Source organism: Mesoplodon bidens (assembly GCF_964165515.1).
Source record: "Mesoplodon bidens genome assembly, chromosome: 2".
Classification (NCBI taxonomy): Eukaryota; Metazoa; Chordata; class Mammalia; order Artiodactyla; family Ziphiidae; genus Mesoplodon; species Mesoplodon bidens.
Genome location: NC_138177.1, coordinates 89529390 through 89548243, shown reverse-complemented (window position 1 = coordinate 89548243; position 18854 = coordinate 89529390).

The window sequence follows — 18854 nt, the reverse complement described above, 5'->3', positions numbered from 1 at the left end:
CCTTTTATTCCCTGGCCATTTTACCCATTTCTGTATAAAAGGCTTTGGAGTCTCCAGTGAGGGGTTGAGCCAAGGGACCCAGAGCTTTTTGTCAATCTTTAACCTGATTGATTGGCATGTTGCCCCGAGCAATTGCTGGTCAAGTATCTGAGTGTAATTTTTTTTACCTTCTTGCCTTTAAAATTTTTCTAAACTGGGGCAAATAGAGTGGACTTGTTTGGGGCCCTTTAACATTAGGGGTTTTTTGGCCTCTCCAAAACGTTCTTTTTGGTAGTGTTGTATCAAAACCTTTGTTTTAATGCTGTCAAAGTCTGTTTCATTTATCCCATCTCTTAATAACCATCTAAAGATTTCCATCCTATAAACTAAGGGAGTTCTTAAGGTTAGCCATTATATCTCTTTGTATCCACCTTCTAGTTTGGTGTTTCCATAGGTACCAATAAAACAACTGCTTACAATGAGAGGTCTCTAAAAATTTACCAATTTAGAAGTTTTTCCAATTTAAAGGATCCATTGTTAGGATTCTTAGTTGTGATTCAAACCAATAAGATGCAAGAGGCATCCCCAAAAGAGAGTGCAAAGAATGCAGCCTTCACAAGAACCAGAACGTTTACTCCCAAATACAGTCTAAGAAAGTAAAGGCCTTTGTTGTACAGGGACACAAGGAAGGTTGAGACAACAAAGGCACTTTGTGGACTGGGACCCCTTATGACACATTTCCCTAAAGCTGGCATAGCTGGACAAAAAGACCGCTTGGAATCCCAGTCTATGCAACTTTCTGCCAAATGTACTCCATATGTGTACCTTCTCAATTGCAGAGACTAAGCTACCAAAACACAGTAGAAGATGCCTAAGATCAGGTAGAACATTTATATCTCAAAGGCATGGGGAGATGATGCAAGTTCCTCCTAGAAGCGCATTTGTTTCCTTAAGGTCAGAATTCTGAAAAAAAAAAGTTTTAAAAACTTTTTGACTAAAATAATCACAATTTTACCAAGGCTTTTGAATTATTGTTGCTTTCTGTGGGGAATCAATTTTGGTGTTATAAAAATGAAGTTGAGAGAGAGATGAATAGCATGAAGGAGAGCATTGCAGTGGACACTTAGAGGAGCGGGGAGGTGCAATGGAGAGCAGGTCCAGCTTCAGGGGCCTTTTAAAAATTCGGATATAATTTCAAGCCATTTTTTGTTGCTTTCCTGCAAGAAGTTACTTTCTCATTTCCTCTTTTAGAAGCTTCTAAATACCAATCGAAATGAGCATTCCATTCAGTCTGTTTGATCTTATAGCCCGCTTTCTCTAGCTGTGTACACCCAAAAAACCCAGTATTGGAATGTCCAAAGAACCCCATTTTGGCCATTTTTAGGATGAGATCTCCTTTGGTATAGTTTCCCCAATTAAGTATTTGCGGGTATAAGCTCCGTATGTAATGTACCTAAACCTGGCTGTGGTGTTAGTCATAGGTTAGCAATCTGTCACCCTTCTCTCTTTTGTTTAGAAAGCTTTGTTTCCCATTTCAGAGTCTGTCAGGATAAATTACTATTGATAACTGTATGTGGTGGGCCAGTGTGCTGTTTGTGAGCTGAACTCTCCTAGTTGTCACCCTAGAGTCATTTCAGGTCTTTTACACGTCTCAGTTTCTCCCTCTGACAGTCTAAAGCCTCGATGGGCACTGGGAACACTGGATGGCCAAATCTTTTTGTGTGTCCCCAGATGGGCCACTTTCTGTAAATTAAAGAATGGGTTTCCCTATGGGACTGTGTGGTATGAAGGACTGGCCTCCACCACTCCTGCAAGTTTCTCAGTTGCCTGAGAAAGCCACACCTGGCCAGGAAGAGCTCTGTCCCTTATCTTTGGAGTTAAGAGCTCTTATATGGTATCTACACTATATTCCAACCAATTCTGTTAAAGTAGTCAATTCAAGGAAAGATGCCAACCGGCCCCTTACCTACTCACCCAGCCTGAACCATCCCAGTGGCTCTTGACTGGGTACTTTCTCAGTATCTCTGAACTGAGAAGTCAGGTACCTTTTTCATCTACCACTGAATAAAACTCAGGATTGTCAACCAAGATGGTAAAACTGAGATTAGGAGAGACTCACCCAAATTCGTATGGACATGTAGAGAGGTGGACCGGCACAAGGGGCCTTGCTGGTACCAAGGCTCCAGATCCTTGTAAAGTTCCGGTGAGGGGAAGAAGTCTCCTCTGGGCCCCTTTGTGGCCGCCAAAACTGTCCACTGGAAAGTAAAACCCACACTGCGTAAGAGAGGTGAGTTTCCCTTTTTTGGGGGAACTTACTGAGGACTGTATCCCAGGAGACAGCCTCTCAGATAGCTCTGAGGAACTGCTCTCAAGAAATAGGGGAGGAGGTTTGGGAAATAGGAATAATCAACTCTAAGTCTTGGTAAAAGATCACTGCTAATGACCAAAAAACAGGTATCTCAAGTTAGTGATTTTAGTGCTTTTCTGTGGATGGAAAGATGCACAAATCTGAGGTGATTGGAGTTTTTCCTTAGTTATGCATCCTAACTATCTAGGGGCCAGGTATCGGAAACACAGAATGTTTCATCTTGTTTTTTTTCCATCCTGAATACCCCTCCAGGCACACTGCTGGTGAGCAACCGCCCTGAGTGGTGACTTAACTCTTTGTATAAGTGGATGATGAATGAACCTCCTTGTTCTTTTTGTTTCCAGCTGCGAGGAAGGGAGTGCAGCAGAAAGAGCTCAGAATGGAGAGCGAGAGCGAGCCAGGCTGCATTCTAGACATATTACTTATGAGCTGTGTGAGCAGAAGGGAGGTGCTTATCCTCTGTGTGCCTCAGTTTCCCTTCTGATAAATGGTGACAGTAGAACCTATCTTGTCAGGTAGTCGTGTAGAGATTCTAAACCTATATTATCATCTCTAGTGGATATACAGCACCTTATACAGGGGAGAGTCTCCATATGTGATAAGTCTTATTAAGAAATCAAATGAATTACAGGAACTTGGAAGAGTCAACTTTCCAGAGCTGAGCATCCCAAAAGACTGTCTTTTGCCCCAACATTTGACCCCACATGGAAGGGCTGTACCAGGGTACCAAACTTGGGGAGACCTGCATGAGCCCCAGTGGGGCAGCAGACCTGAGGCCTGGCCTTCTTTTTCCCACCCTCAGGGCTTGAAGAAGATCTCTGCCTACATGAAGTCCAGTCGCTTCCTCCCAGGCCCTCTGTTTCTAAAGACTGCCGTGTGGGGCGACAAGTACTGCCCTGTAACCAGGAGACGGGATTGAGGAGCCATTGCGCTGGAGACCAGGTGGACCTCCCTGTGCACAGAACCACCTTTTTCTTTCTCCTTCTTTTCACTCTAGATGCCGTCTTGGCCCCCTTTATCTCCCTCCCAACCCCCTTTTCATCCATCCTTTATTCAGTTCCCCACTTTTCTTCAGCAAAGTTCCTCCCCCACCCCACATTATCCCTCCTGCACTAAAGCCAACCAGACTATCCTTCCCTTCCATGGTTGCTTCTGCTGTGAGGAGCCCGACCAGACCCCTGGCCCATAGAGCTCTGCTCTGAGCTCCCAGCACTGCCCTGAAGATCAGAATTGGCCTGGTGTGCAGGCCCTGCCTCCCAGGGTGGTTCCTGCCCAGCCCTGTCTGATCCCCAGTAAAGCCTTAATGATACCTGCTGTGTCTTGTCTTATTCCCTCCTGGCTTCCTGGAGTCACGACTGACTGTTGGGTGTTTGTGTGTGTCCATTTTTCCTTCTGTTGTCCACTGCAGAGGCTCCGTGGATGGGCATGCATGTGTGTTTGTGGCAGGGGGTTGGGGACAGGTGGGATTATACTATTGCTTGCTCCTATCTCTACTTCAGCTCTGTTCCTTAGTATGGGGTCTCTACAGAAGGGGCCCCCTTCTGTGCCTGGTTCCCTCCTTAATTCAGCATTCATGGGATGCTTCCTGTCAGCTTGTGGTACTCTGTGTCATGGTTCAGGGGGCTCTTGGGTGCTGGGGAAGGGTTTCAGTAGTCTACTGATAGTGTGGGATCCTGGTGGCCTACCTTCTGTCACCCTTTCCTGGAGGCTTTCTCTGCTTTAGATACCCTTCATCTGTGTTCTTATAACATATCTCAATAAAACATACCCCCACTGTATTAAATTGTTGTTTTACTTGTTTTGCTCTCCAACTCAACCATAAAGTCATTGAGGAGAGAATCCATGTCTTATTCGACTTTATACTTCTTATATCTATCATACTGCCTGGCGCACAATAAATATTTAATGAAATTTGGAAATTTGAAAGGATTATCTCTAGTTAAAGCCCTGGCAAGCTCTACAGCCATTATATGGATTTAGAGCCTTGGATATAGTATCTCAGCCACCTGAGATAAAGAATAAATTTCAGAAGATTTAAAATCTACAGGTCTGGGGGAAAGCCATTAGCTCTAACTTAAGCATTTAGTAGGCTGTAGCTGCCCCTTGGATATCTTGATCTGAAATGGGCAGGCTTAGCGGGCTGGATCAAGTGTAGCCACTCTGTGCAGTCAAGAGGTCGTGTGGCCATTTTATGTTAGGATACCTGCAAAGTGTAGGACTCTTTAGAGTACCATCTTATTAGCAGGTTCCTCAAACACTGGCTGGATAGTGGAGTTGGGCCATCTTAAGGCACGGCCTCAAGTCTTAGCTCAAAACAGGGAGTAGCTTTAGAGAAGTATCCTGTTGAACATTTGTCCAGATGACCATTTCTTGCAGTTATTACATAAACAGCAGTAAAAATAATGTTAAAGGTCTTTAAGAATTAAGTGATTAAAGATAAAAGTGGTATGCTAAAAAAAAGTCCAGTAAAGGAGAGCAGCCAAGATGGTGGAGTAGTAAGTTCACCCTCTCTCATGAGCACACTAAAATCACAACTCTCTGCAGAAGAACCCATCAATCAAAAAGACTGGGACCTACCAGAAAAGATCTTCTATAACTAAAAGACACAAAGAAGGAACCACAACAAGATGGATAAGAGGGGAGGACTCCTGATATAATGAAATCCCATACCCCCTATGTGGATGACCCTTTTTTTTTCTACCAATACCAATACAATTTTATTGGAATATGGAATGTAAACAGATGTTTTCAAACAAACAGTCTAACCTTATACAAATGTATGGCATTATTAAATAGTTAATAAAGATCCTAAAATGTCATGTAGTGGTAGACACTTTGAGCTCTAGCTCACCTAGCTGAGGTGTGTGAGGTCCCCAGAGCTGTGGCATGGCTCTGTAGCTGGGGTCACGGAACTGCTTGCAAACCATGAGTGAGAGTTCTGAGCCCTGCATCAGGCTCCCCAGTCTGGGGGTTCAGCACTGGGAAGATGAGCCTCCAGAGCACCTGGCTTTGAAGGCCAGTGGGGATTAACTGAAGGGGGAAAGAGGTTTCACTCTTAAAGGGTGCACATGAACTGGAGGGACCCCCTGAAGTGCTGGCCTCAGCCAACTAAAGAGTTCGGGACCTGCACTATCACAGGCACCAAGCACCCTTAGACCGAATGAGGGGCACAGTTAGGAGGTGGTCTGTGCTGTGTCAAGGGGCTGGGCTGCACTACAAGAAGTTCTTGGCTTACCCCTGGATCCTGACCATCATGTGGCTGCAGAAATTGGGCATGTGGATCAGGCAGAAGGCTGATTGGCAGCAGGTAAAGTTGCTGCTGTGATCTCCTTCTGGTCGACCGTCCCTACTCAGCAGAGATCAGAGCTGCCCTTCATCTTTCAGCCCTGCTGTCCCCTGTGTTTTCTCAACACCACAGAAAGACATGAAAGGCCTGAGCCTGTCAGAACCAAGGAAGCTGATAAGAGGGCGAACAGAGACCTCGGTGATCTCTGAGAAACAGTGAAAGGTGACACAGGGTGTGAAAATTTCACCTGTTTTGAAAGGAATCTCAAGAAAGAAATACAGAGCAGAAGCAAGAAGAACTACAGTCCTGCAGCCTGTGGAATGGAAACCACAATCACACAAAGTTAGACAAAATGAAATGGCAGAGGAATATGTCCCAGATGAAGGAACAAGATAAAACCCCAGAAAAACAACTAAGTGAAGTAGAGATAGGCAACCTTCTGGAAAAAGAATTCAGAATAATGATAGTGAAGATGATCCAGGATCTCAGAAAAAGAATGGAGGCAAGGATCGAGAAGCTGCAAGAAATGTTTAACAAAGACCTAGAAGAATTAAAGGGTGCACACAAAATATCACACATACTGGGACCCAGAGCAAATGCAGTAATTTGATAGGATCCTGAGCCAGACCTACCTGCTGGTCTTGCAGAGCCTCCTGGAGAGGTGGGGGGTGGCTGTGGCTTACCCTGGGGACACAGATACTAGTGGCAGACATATTTAGGAACATTCAACTAAAGTAAACACTCCTGTTGGTTGCTGCCATCTTAGCTCAGTAGTACCAAGCCCTGGCCCCCCACCAACAGCCTGTAGGCACCAGTGCTGGGATGCCTCAGTCCAAACAACTAACTAAGCAGGGGCAGTGTTCCGTCCATCAGCAGACAGGCTTCCTAAAGACTTCTGAGCCCATAGCCACCTCTAGACATGCCCCTAGATGTGGCCCTGCCCAGCAGAAGGCCAAGACTCAGCTCCATCCACCAGTGGGCAGGCACCAGTCCTTCCTGCCAGGAAGTCTGCACTAGCCTCTAGACCAGCTCCATCTATCAGGGGGTAGACACCAGAATCAAGAAAACTATGATCTTGCATCCTGCACACAGAGTCCACCAATAGCAGCTCATACCCTACCTTGGGACCAGCTGGGTCCTGGCCCTGCCCACTAGCTGGCCAATGCAACCTTCAGGACAACCTGGACCCCATACCCAGCTGTATCAGGAACTGCTCCCACCCCCACCCCAATGATCTGAAATGAGGTTTTGGACCCCTGGGCCCTGCAGGCAGACTCCAGGAACCAGCTTTGCCTGCCAGTAGTCTGGCACTAACCCCAGGATCTGGCAACAGCCCTGGAGTCTTCAGAAACTTGGCTCTACCAACCAGTGAGACAGCACTAGCTCCTTGGCCCCCTAGGCTTCTGTAACCAGCTGCCTCATGGCCAGGCTCTGCTAAACTGCAGTTGGAGCATCTGCATATAGCAGGACCTGGCAACAAGCAAGCCTACCAGACCACCCACATGGCCTGAAACAACAAAAGGACACATGCAGCCCTCTTAGGGGGAACCCCTAGAGCATATAGCTTGGATGATGAGAGGGGAGTGCACTGCTGGGATGCATAGGACATCTCCTGCAGAAGGCCACTTCTCCAAGTTTGAGAAATGTAACTAACCCACCACATACATAAAAATACAAAGAGAAACTTAGACAAAATGAGGTGACACAGGGATATGTTACAGATGGAAGAATGAGATAAAACCTCAGAAGAACTAAGTAAAGATATCATTCTCTCCAGGAGGAGAATGGATGTAGAGTGAGAAGTTAGAATTTGTTAACAAAGAGTTAGAAAATATAAAGGACAACCAAACAGAGATGAAGAATATCATAACTTAAATGAAAAATACACTAGAAGGAATCAATAGTAGTCTAAATGATACAGAAGAATGGATCAGTGAGCTGGAAGACAGAGTAGTGTAAATCATTGCCACTGAACACAAAAAAAGAAAGAAAAGAAATGAAGACAGTTTAAGAGACCTCTGGGACAACATCAAGCACACTAATATGTGCATTATAGAGGGCCCAGAAGGAGAAGAGAGAGAGAGAAAGGACCTGAGAAAATATTTGAAGAGATAATAGCTGAAAACGTCCCTAACCTGGGAAAGGAAACATTCACCCAAGTCCAGGAAGCACAGGGAGTCCCATACAGGATTAAGCCAAAGACAAACACACCAAGACACACTGTAATCAAAATGACAAAAATTAAAGATAAAGAGGGAATATTAAAAGCAGCAAGAGTAAAAGTAACAGATAACATGCAAGGGAACTCCCATAAGCCTATCAGCTGATTTTTCAGCAGAAACTCTGCAGGCCAGAAGGGAGTAGAATGATATATTTAAACTGATGAAAGGGAAAAACCTACAACCAAAAATACTCTACCCAGCAAGGCTCTTGTTCAGATTTGATGGAGAAACCAAAAGCTTTAAGACAAGCAAAAGCTAAAAGAATTCAGCACCACCAAACCAGCGTTACAACAATTGTTAAAGGAACCTTCTCCAGGTGAAAAAAGAAAGGCCACAAATAGAAACATGAAAAATATGAAATGAAAAAGCTCACTGATAAAGGCAAACATACAGTAAAGGTAGGAAATCATCCATACACAAAGTTAGTAGGGAGGTTAAAGACAAAAATAATAAAATCATTTGTATCCACAATAAGCAGTTAAGAGATACACAAAACAATTAGATGTAAAATATATGATATTGAAAACAGTAATTGTGAGGGGAGGAGAGTAAAATGCAGGGTTTTTTCTACTAAACATTTATAGAAGACTTAACACCTATCCTTCTGAAACTATTCCAAAAAATTGCAGAGGAAGGAACACTTCTGAACTCTTTCTATGAGGCCACCATCACCCGGATGCCAAAACCAAAAACATCACAAAAAAAGAAAACAACAGGCTAATATCACTGATGAACATAGATGCAAAAATTCTCAATAAAATACTATCAATCTGAATCCAATAATACATTAAAAGGGTCACACACCATGAAAAAGTGGGATTTACCCCAGGGATACAAGGATTTTTCAATACCTTCAAATCAACTAATGTGATACACCACATTAACAAACTGAAGGCCATATGACCATATCAATAGATGAAGAAAAAGCTTTTGTTAAAATTCAACATCCATTTATGGTAAAAATTCTCCAGAAAGTGGGCACAGAGGGAACATACCCCAACATAATAAAGGCCATATATGACAAACCCACAGCTAACATCATACTCACTGATGAAAAGCTGAAAGCATGCCCTCAAAGATCAGGAACAAGACAAGGATGCCCACTCTCACCACTTTTATTCAACATAATTTTGGAAGTCCTAACCACAGTAATCAGACAAGAAAAAGAAATAAAAGGAATCCAAATTGGAAAGGAAGAAGTAAAACTTTCACTGTTTGCAGATTACATGATACTATACATAGAAAATCCTAAAGACGCCACCAGAAAGCTAGTAGGGCTCATCAATGAATTTGGTAAAGTTGCAGGATACAAAATTAATACACAGAAATTGCTTGCATTTCTATACACTAACAACAATCAGAAAGAGAAATTAAGGAAACAATCTCACTTACCATCACATAGAAAAGAATAAAATACCTAGGAATAAACCTGCCTAAGGAGGCAAAAGACCTGGACTCCAAAAACTATAAGACACTGATGAAAGAAATTGAAGATGACACAAATGGATGGAAAGATACGCCATGTTCTTGGATTGGAAGAATCAATACTGTTAAAATGATCATACTACCCATGGCAATCTACAGATTCAATGAAATCCCTATCAAATAATCAATGGCACATTGCACAGAACTGGAACAAAAAATTTTTAAATTGGTATGGAAACACAAAAGACCCCAAAAAGCCAAAACAATATTGAGAAAGAAGAATGGAGCTGGAGGAATCAGGCTCCCTGACTTCAGATTATACTACAAAGCTACAGTAATCAAAACAGTGTGGTACCAGCACAAAAACAGAAATACAGATCAATGGAACAGGATAGAGAGCCCAGAAATAAACCATTTATGGTCAATTAATCTATGACAAAGGAGGCAAGACAGAGGAGAAAAGACAGTCTCTTCAATAAGTAGTGCGGGGAAAACTGGACAGCTCCATGTAAAAGAATAAAATTAGAGCATTCTCTAACACTATATATAAAAATAAACTCAAAATGGATTAAAGACATAAATACAAAACCAGATATTATAAAACTCTTAGAAGAAAACACAGGCAGAACACTCTTTGACATAAATTTCAGCAAAACTTTTTGGATCCATCTCCTAGAGTAAAAGAAACAAAAGAAAAAATAAACAAATAGGACCTAATTAAACTTAAAAGCTTTTGCACAGCAGAGGAAACCATAAATAAAACGAAAAGACAACCTATGGGAGGGGAGAAAATATTTTCAAATGATGAGACTGACAAGGGATTAATTTCCAAAATATACAAATAACTCATACAGCTCAATATAAAAAAACAAACAACCCAATCAAAAAATGGGCAGAAGACCTAAGTAGATATTTCTCCAAAGAAGACATACAGATGGCCAATAGGCACATGAAAAAATGTTCAACATCACTAATTATTAGAGAAATGGAAATCAAAACTGCAGTAAGGTATCATCTCACATCAGTCAGAATGCCCACTATCAAAAAAATCTACAAATATTAAGTGCTTGAGAGGGTGTGGAGAGAAGGAAACCCTCCTACACTGTTGTTGTGAATGTAAATTGGTGCAGCCTCCATGGAGAACAGTATGCAGGTTCCTTAAAAAGCTAAAAATAGAGCTACCATATGATCCAGCAATCCCACCCCTGGGCATATATCCAGAAAAGATGAAAGCTCTAATTCAAAAAGATACATGCACCCCAATATTCATAGCAGCACTATTTACAAGAGCCAAGATGTGAAAGCAACTTAAATGTCCCCCAACAGATGAACGGATAAAGAAGGTGTGACATACACACACACACACACACACACACACACAATGGAATATTACTGAGCCATAAAATAGGAAATAATGTCATTTTCAGCAACATGGATGGACCTAGAGATTATCATACTAAGTGAAGTAAGACAGGGAAAGATAAATACCACACATCACTTATATGTGGAATCTAAAAAATGATACAAATGAACTTATTTACAAAAGAGAAACAGACACGCAGGCATAGAAAACAAACTTATGGTTACCAAAGGGGTAAGGGTGGGGGCAGGGAGGGATAAATTAGGGAGTTTGGGATTAACAGATACACACTACGTATATAAAATAGATAAACAACCAGGACCTACTGTATAGCACAGGGAACTATATTCAATATTTTTTTATAACCTATAATGGAAAAGAATTGAAAAAAAAGAATGTGTGTTTGTGTATAATTGAATCACTTTGCTGTACGCCTGAAACTAACACAACACCATAAATCAACTATACTTCAATTTTTAAAAAAAGACATGAGAGTGGGAAAAAATGCCCAAATCAAAAATGAATCTGCCATGAAGAAAAAAAAGTCTAGTAGAGCTAAAAGTTAATGAAACTGGTAAGATAAGTCAGTAAATGTTTTTGGCTTTGCGGGCCATATGGTCTCTGCGACAATTGGTCCCCTTAGCAGCCATAGACAACACATAAATGAATGGATGGAGCTGTATTCCAATAGAACTTCAAAAACAAGTGGCCTTAGTTTCCCTACTCATGATTTAGAAGCTCAAGTTAAAAGGGCATAGCTACATTAAAGCTTAAATCTTAGATTTGAAATGTAAAAGGTGATTATCAAGGAAAAAAGGAGCAAAATAACTCAATCCTTAAAAAAAGAGGGAATATGTGATAATGAAGTCAGTTGCAAATGAAGTTTTTCTAATCATTGTGGTCAAAATTATAAAAGGTAAAGACATACATTTTAAAGTCTGGGGTAGAAGCAGTAGAATGTATGTACTTCAAACTGAGGCAACCAAAAAAATTAATTTTCTTGTGGTTGGGATCTGGCAGAGTTCTTAAGACGTGGGATTCTTTGGCACCTCATGGCAGTGCTCCTACACCATTCAATGTGCACCTTTCCCTCTAGAAAGAGAAAACAAGACACATTCTGAGAACATGGCTGCCTGCATTGGGGTCTCCTGCATTGACCTGTAATTACCTGCTGTTAATTACAAGTTCCATGCCTAGTATTCCTCCATTATCATTGTATCAGCAGAGAAAGATGAAGCTGATAGAGATCCCAAGCCAGCAGCCTACAGAAAATGGAAGTTTAGTCTTCCTTCATGTCCCATGGAGAATACTCCAGGCTGTTGAGGCAGTTTTGCTCCACGAAGTTATTCAGGAACTCAGGCTCCTTCCATCCTGTGGCTCTGCCATTTGTAAGGCTGCTTCCTCATTTCCTTGGTTGCAGCTATATCATAAGTATGGGAAAGAAAATAGAGCAAACCCAAGGAAGCAACTTCTCATTATACAAGTGAGGCAGAAGTTGCAAACATCACAACTGATCACATTCCATTTGTGATCAGTTGTGTGGCTTTACCTAGTCACAAGGGTAGACACATATTTCAACAGAAGAATAGATTTGGTGGACAGTTGCAGTCTCTCCCACACCCAGGAGAGTGAGAATTAAAGGTTAAACTCAAGACAAGAAGAAACCTTGGGTTTAAGCCAGTGGTTTCAAGCAGGTAGGATAGAGACTAAGGTATTAAAGATAAGATGTTTATCTTCAGATAGACCTAAGGGGAGTGGCATATCCTTTAGTGTTCCTTGTTGCTGAAACAGGAAAATAATTTTTTAGAGGTATCAGGTACCTCACTGAATCCCTGGGAGGGCCAAGGAGTTGGCATTGGAAGCTGGGTAGCTAGGAAGTGTGCCTAACCACAAGTGGGACTGTCCTAGAGACAACCCCACAGCCATTGCTGGGCACAGACACTGGGGCTCCTAACCCTGACATGTGGCACTGGAGGCGAATGTGTCACCACTGTTGCCTCCAAAATCCTGATCCCTCCACCACTACTCATGCCAGATAAATTCTCAGGGCCTGCCTCTTTGGAACTGAGGTCCTGTACCACCGTGTGCAGTTAACAGAACCTGGGTCACAGGCCCATGCCTCAGCCACAAGAGAGGCTGGAAGAGCAAGTGAATTAGTTAGGGTTAAGTTCTGCTGTATATAACTAAATAATAACAGTGGCTTAAATAGGACAGAAGTTTATTTCTCATGTGAAAAAAGATCTGGAGGTAGATAGTTAAGCACTGGGAATGTTGGCTTCATAGTAGGTTTAATGACTTAGTTTCTTAACTTTATGCTTCATCATCCTCAGCAGGTGTTTTCCATTCTCTATGTCACCTCATAGACACAAAACGGCTGCTAAAGCCCTGTCACATCTGTGTTCCAGACAGCAGGAGGGAGAAAGAGAAATGGGGCTTGCTCTTTCCCTCTTAAAGAAACTTCCTGGAAGTAACGTGTAACACTTCTGTTTATATCTCATTGGATAGAACTTAATCATTTTGGAAATGATGTCTTCCGCCTGGGAAGTAACATGCCCAGCAGAAGTGGAGATTCTGTGACAACAGAAGATGGGGAGATGGGATATCGAGTGACAACTAGCAATCTTTTACCTTGGGGAGGTGGGACCTATAATGTGAGAAATTCCCCACCTATAAGAATGATGTTTAGAAGATGCAGAGGATAGATGCCTAACAGAAACATAACCTTTTCCACACGTGCATTTCCAAACAATCATCCCTACAGCCACCACAAGACACTCACGCAACCATCCCTGTACAAACAAAAACACGTGCACCCTCTTTCACCCAAAACAGGAACCACCCAAAGTGTTATCAACTACTGCATCCAGTTCCAAGTTTGGCATCTCGGGGTGACATTCAGACTGATATTTTGAAAATGACAGACTAAAGCATAATGTCAGTGACTTCCAGTTCATCCCATATGAAATAGTAAGGGAATGGGAGGTGTAAAACGGGGAAAATTAAGCGAGCTCTATAACTTAATAGAAAACAGCCTGCACTCAGGTTTGCAGATAAGCTGTTTTGCATTTATCTGCAATGCTTATAGGACGCCCTTCTTTGGTGAGAGGATTCCAAAGAGATGCTGCATAATAAGGCTTTTATACTAAACACTGATACCTGCAAACTAAAATTACTCCCTGGATCCGCTCTTGTGTCCATCAATCTGGTGACCCCACTTCCAGGTTCACGATTGTCCCACTTCATTAGTCTACCACCTGATTGATGACAGACACAGAGACCAGCCTGCTCTACATGGTAACTCAAGACTTGGAAGCAAAGAAGAGGGTCCAGTCCTGGTGGATTCCAGAACATGCCCATTGTCCTATTCCTATTTAATCAAATCTGGCTTTTCCCAGACTCCTTGGTGGGGTAGCCACACCCCCTGAAAAAGCATAGTCCTGCCTAAAAGGCCCAACAGCCACTCTGCATTTCCTACATTCTTCTACTTTTCTTCCCATTTTAAACATAATTTTGGAAGGAAGCAGATATGGTTTCAGTCACAGTTCAAAAAAAAATCTGTTAATACAGTTGGAAACATTACACCACAGAAGATACAGATCTCTCATTTCCCCTCCAACTTCTCACACAGCATGAACATTATCCTGTTTATCCTACTCCCACCCCTCGCCACCACTGTAAACACCCGCTCTAATGACAGTAACCTCAGGTTGGCCCTGGGTCTCCATGTGTCCTCTGCACCGCAGCACCTATTCATCTGAAATTCAAACATACTCACATCTATATAATCTTCTCTTCTGGATTTAAATCTCATGTGTGAAGCACCTATAGTTGTTTCTATTGAAAATCCCCCCCCAAACACTAAGAGCTCATGCCTGTTGATCCTCAGCAATGTTTCATTACAATTTGGCCTAAGCAAGGAGCATGCCAGACCACGAAATCTCATCACCCACCCTCCAGACTCAGAGTTCTTTGCTGATCCCCGGGACCTCCCTGAACCTGAACTTCTGTGCTGGCTCCAAGCACTTCAGCCATCTGCTTCAAGAACAGGGCATTTCGTGTCGTGTTGTCTCCCAACCAGAACAGAGAGAAATTTTTTAAGTTCCTTGAGAGCGTGAAGCACTTTTCTGAAGCAAACTCTTCTTTTCTCCTTCCATTCCCATTAGAAGGAAGGGAATAAATGCATTGTTGTGTCTACTTCGTGTCAGGCTCTATACAAGCTCCAAATTAAAAAAAAAAAAATTGGCTTAAGTCACAGTCCCTGCTCTCAGGCAACGTACAGTTTAGCGGCAGAGACAGACATTTAAACCAGCAATTAGAGTTCAGTGTGGAAAGTGCTGATGGAGGAGAACACTGAATCCTGTAGGAACAGGGATTTTAAAAGTCAGTGCATTTAAATTAGCTGGGGGGAGGTAGAGGAATGTCCGGCAGGATAAACCAAACCCCAGTGGCTTAATGCATATTTATTTCTTGCTTATGCTTCACGTCCACTGTGGTCAACAGGCCCTGGTTTTCGTGGTCTCTCAGAGACCCAAACTGATGGGGCTTCTGCTTGGCACCTGCTCTCAGTCATGACAGCAGTCGGAAGCAGATATGGCCACTCCCACACTGGCTTTTAAAGCTTCTGCCTGGAAAATGTGTATAATTTCCACTGCATTTAATTGGCCAAAGCAAGTCAGAATGTTACATGTAAGTTCAAGAGGGTAATGAAGCTTCCCTAAAGGGAAAACAATCAGAAATCTTTGGTGACCATCACTAATGCTTCCCACAAGGGTTATCAGCTGTGGCTCTCTAGGCAGGGGCTTCTCAGCTTACCTTAAACAATGAATAGGCATTAGGCAGGCTCAGTTGGCCAGACCAAAAGCATTCCAGGCAGGGGGCACAGCAAGTCCAAAAGCGTGAAGATAAAAGAGAACATGGTGCTTCTGGATAATTTATATTTACAAATTTATATAGCATCCATCCATTCTAAATGTTTTAAAAACACTGGCTTACTCCTTACAAGGTCCCAGTGAGGGAGGGTTCATTTGTCAGAGAAAGTACAGAGGCACAGGAGGCCAGAGCTTACTGTAGCAGAGCCAGGACCTGAACCCAGGGAGCCTGACTCTAGAGTCTAGGGAATTCAGAAAAGCTAGAACCCAGTGCTCCAGGGCAGGGAAAGAGGGGGGCGCCTGCCAAGAGATGGAGCTGGAAAGGAAGCAGAGGTCAGATTATGAAGAATTTTGTAAACTGGAGGAGACTGTCTTTTTCCTGAGGCCTAAGAAGCCATTAGCCATATTCAAGCAGGGGAGTGACATGAGCAAGCCTGCACATTAGAAAAATCACTGGCTGGGCTTCCCCGGTGGCACAGTGGTTGAGAGTCCGCCTGCCGATGCAGGAGATGCAGGTTCGTGCCCCAGTCTGGGAAGATCCCACATGCCGCGGAGCGGCTGGGCCCGTGAGCCATGGCCGCTGAGCCTGCGCGTCCAGAGCCTGTGCTCCGCAACGGGAGAGTCCACAACAGTGAGAGGCCCGTGTACCGCAAAAAAAAAAAAAAAAAAGAAAGAAAAATCACTGGCTAAATGTCACTTCCTTCCCTCTCCCCTACCATTCATCCACCTGAACTCCTTAAATCCCTTTGTACCCACATGGCTTATTGTGCCACCTAGTCCTGCAGCTGAAGGATAAAGAAAATGCAATTTCTGTACCAAGTCCAGGTGTTTTCATAAGCCCTTAAACTGTCTTTAAAGGCAGATCCATGCCCATACACATCAGAGTCCCTCACTCCACCCATCCCATCAATGAAATAACTCTACAAATTTTTCTTGAATCACATAAGTTATTTCCTCTGAACTGGAAATGCCTAAATCCAGCTGCTCAACAATGAATACAAATGAATTTCCCTAATACTTTTTGGGGAACTCCTCCACCAAATTCAATTCAGCTATCACAAGTTTTTTGTTTTAAAAAGTTCTTATTGATGCTACTTGCACAAACCCATCACTAGTCTACTAGTTTCATACTTGTGCGATCTCTGTGCCTCTGGGATGATAGGGCATCCACTTCCCTTCTTTGCTTGAAGGGAACCACTGTAAGAGTGTTCTCTTCTTGTCCATCTTAGAATTAGAGTTAGGGGCAGTTGGGACCTGGGGGAGCCACAGCTCCTGTGGAATGGATCTGTTCCTCAGTGACCTTCTCTGCTTTCTTGGTTTTGGATAACCATTAAATGGATTTTCCCTAACAAACATAATAACTAGAAAAATTTGGAACATGTGATTTTTCTACAGTCTCTCTGGAATTCAGGTGCAATATGGACCTATGTTTTTAAAACCTCTCCTTTACAATTGCCATGGTGCTCTCTTCTGTCATCACTTCTGTCATCCCAGGATTCTTTTCTCAGGGGACTGCAAGGCCAGTTTCCCATTTCCTTGCCTCTTCCCTGTGGTGAACAGACTATAAAATGGCCCTCATAATCCCACCTTCTGGTACTCACGATCTTGTGAAATCCTCTCCCCCTGAGTGTAGGCAGGACCTATGATTTCTTCTAATAAACTGCAACAGAAGTAATGGGATGTCATTTCCTTGATTATCTTACATAGGACTGTAGTGTTCCTCTTTCCAGGAGACTCTTTCTACCTTACTGGGTTTGGGGAAGCAAGGTCATCTTTGTTGGGCCACAGGATATGATTTGAATTTTAGAAGATATTGACAAATTGTCCTCCAAAGTAGCTATACCAATTCACAAGTTCACCAGCAAGAAATCCTTACCAATTTCCCAAGCTTTGCCAACACTTCACAAACTTTAAATTTGTTCATCTGAAAAATGGTCCTCTTACTGGTATAATTTAAAGTTTCTTGGATTATAAATATTTTTTAAACTTTCTTTGGCCATCAATATTTCTATTTCCATAAATCATCTGTTCATAGATATTTGTCCATTTCTAAAAAACTGAGTTGCCTCCACAATGAGGTATCACCTCACACCAGTCATAATGGCCATCTTCAAAAAGTCCACAAATAATAAATGCTGGCGAGGATGTGGAGAAGAGGGAACCCTCCTACACTGAAGGTGGGAATGTAAATTGGTGCAGCCTCTATAGAGAACAGTACGAAGGTTCCTCAAAAAACTAAAAATAAAGTTACCATATGATCCAGCAATCCCACTCCTGGGCATATAACCAGAAAAGACGAAAACTCTAATTCAAAAAGATAGATGCACCCCAATGTTCATAGCAGCACTATTTACAACAGCTAAGACATGGAAGCAACCTAAATATCCACTGAAAGATGAATGGATAAAGAAGATGTCGTATATAGACACAATAGAATATTACTCAGCCATAAAAAAGAATGAAATAATACCATTTGCAGCAACATGGATGGACCTAGAGATTATCATACGAAGTAAAGCAAGTCAGTCAAAGACATGTATCATTTATATGTAGAATCTAAAAAAGATACAAATGAACATGTTTACAAAACAGAAACAGACTCACAGACATAGAAAATAAACTTATGGTTACCAAAAGGGAAAGGTGGTGGCAGGGGATAAATTAGGAATTTGGGATTAACAGACACTCACTAGTATATATAAAATAAACAGTAAGGACTTACTGCATAGCATAGGGAACTATATTCAATTAAAAAAAAAAAACCTGAGTTGCCTTAATAAGAGTTCTTTACATAGTCTTTATACTGGTCCTTTATCTCACTTGTCATTTCATTTTGTAACAAAAAATTTTTATGTGGAATAATGTTGAATTTGTAAATCTTTCCCTTTATAGCTTTTTAAAATGTCTTAGAGAAATATTTCCTACCCTATGATCACAAACGTTCATACATTTTCATTAATACTTCTAGAGCTTTGTGTTTAACATTGGGCCTTAAACTCCAGATGACTTAATTTCAGTGAATGGTATGAAGTATGGGTCTATTATTATTATTTTTAATAAATTTATTTTTATTTATATATTATTTTTGGCTGCGTTGGGTCTTCGTTGCTGCACGCGACCTTTCTCTAGCTGTGGCGAGTGGGGGCTACTCTTTGTTGCGGTGCTCAGGGTTCTCATTGCGGTGGCTTCTCTTGTTGCGGAGCACAGGCTCTAGAATGCACGGGCTTCAAGAGATGCAGCGTGTGAGCTCAGTAGTTGTGGCTCATGGGCTCTAGAGAGCAGGCTCAGTAGTTGTGGCACACGGGCTTAGTTGCTCCGCGGAATGTGGGATCTTCTCGGACCAGGG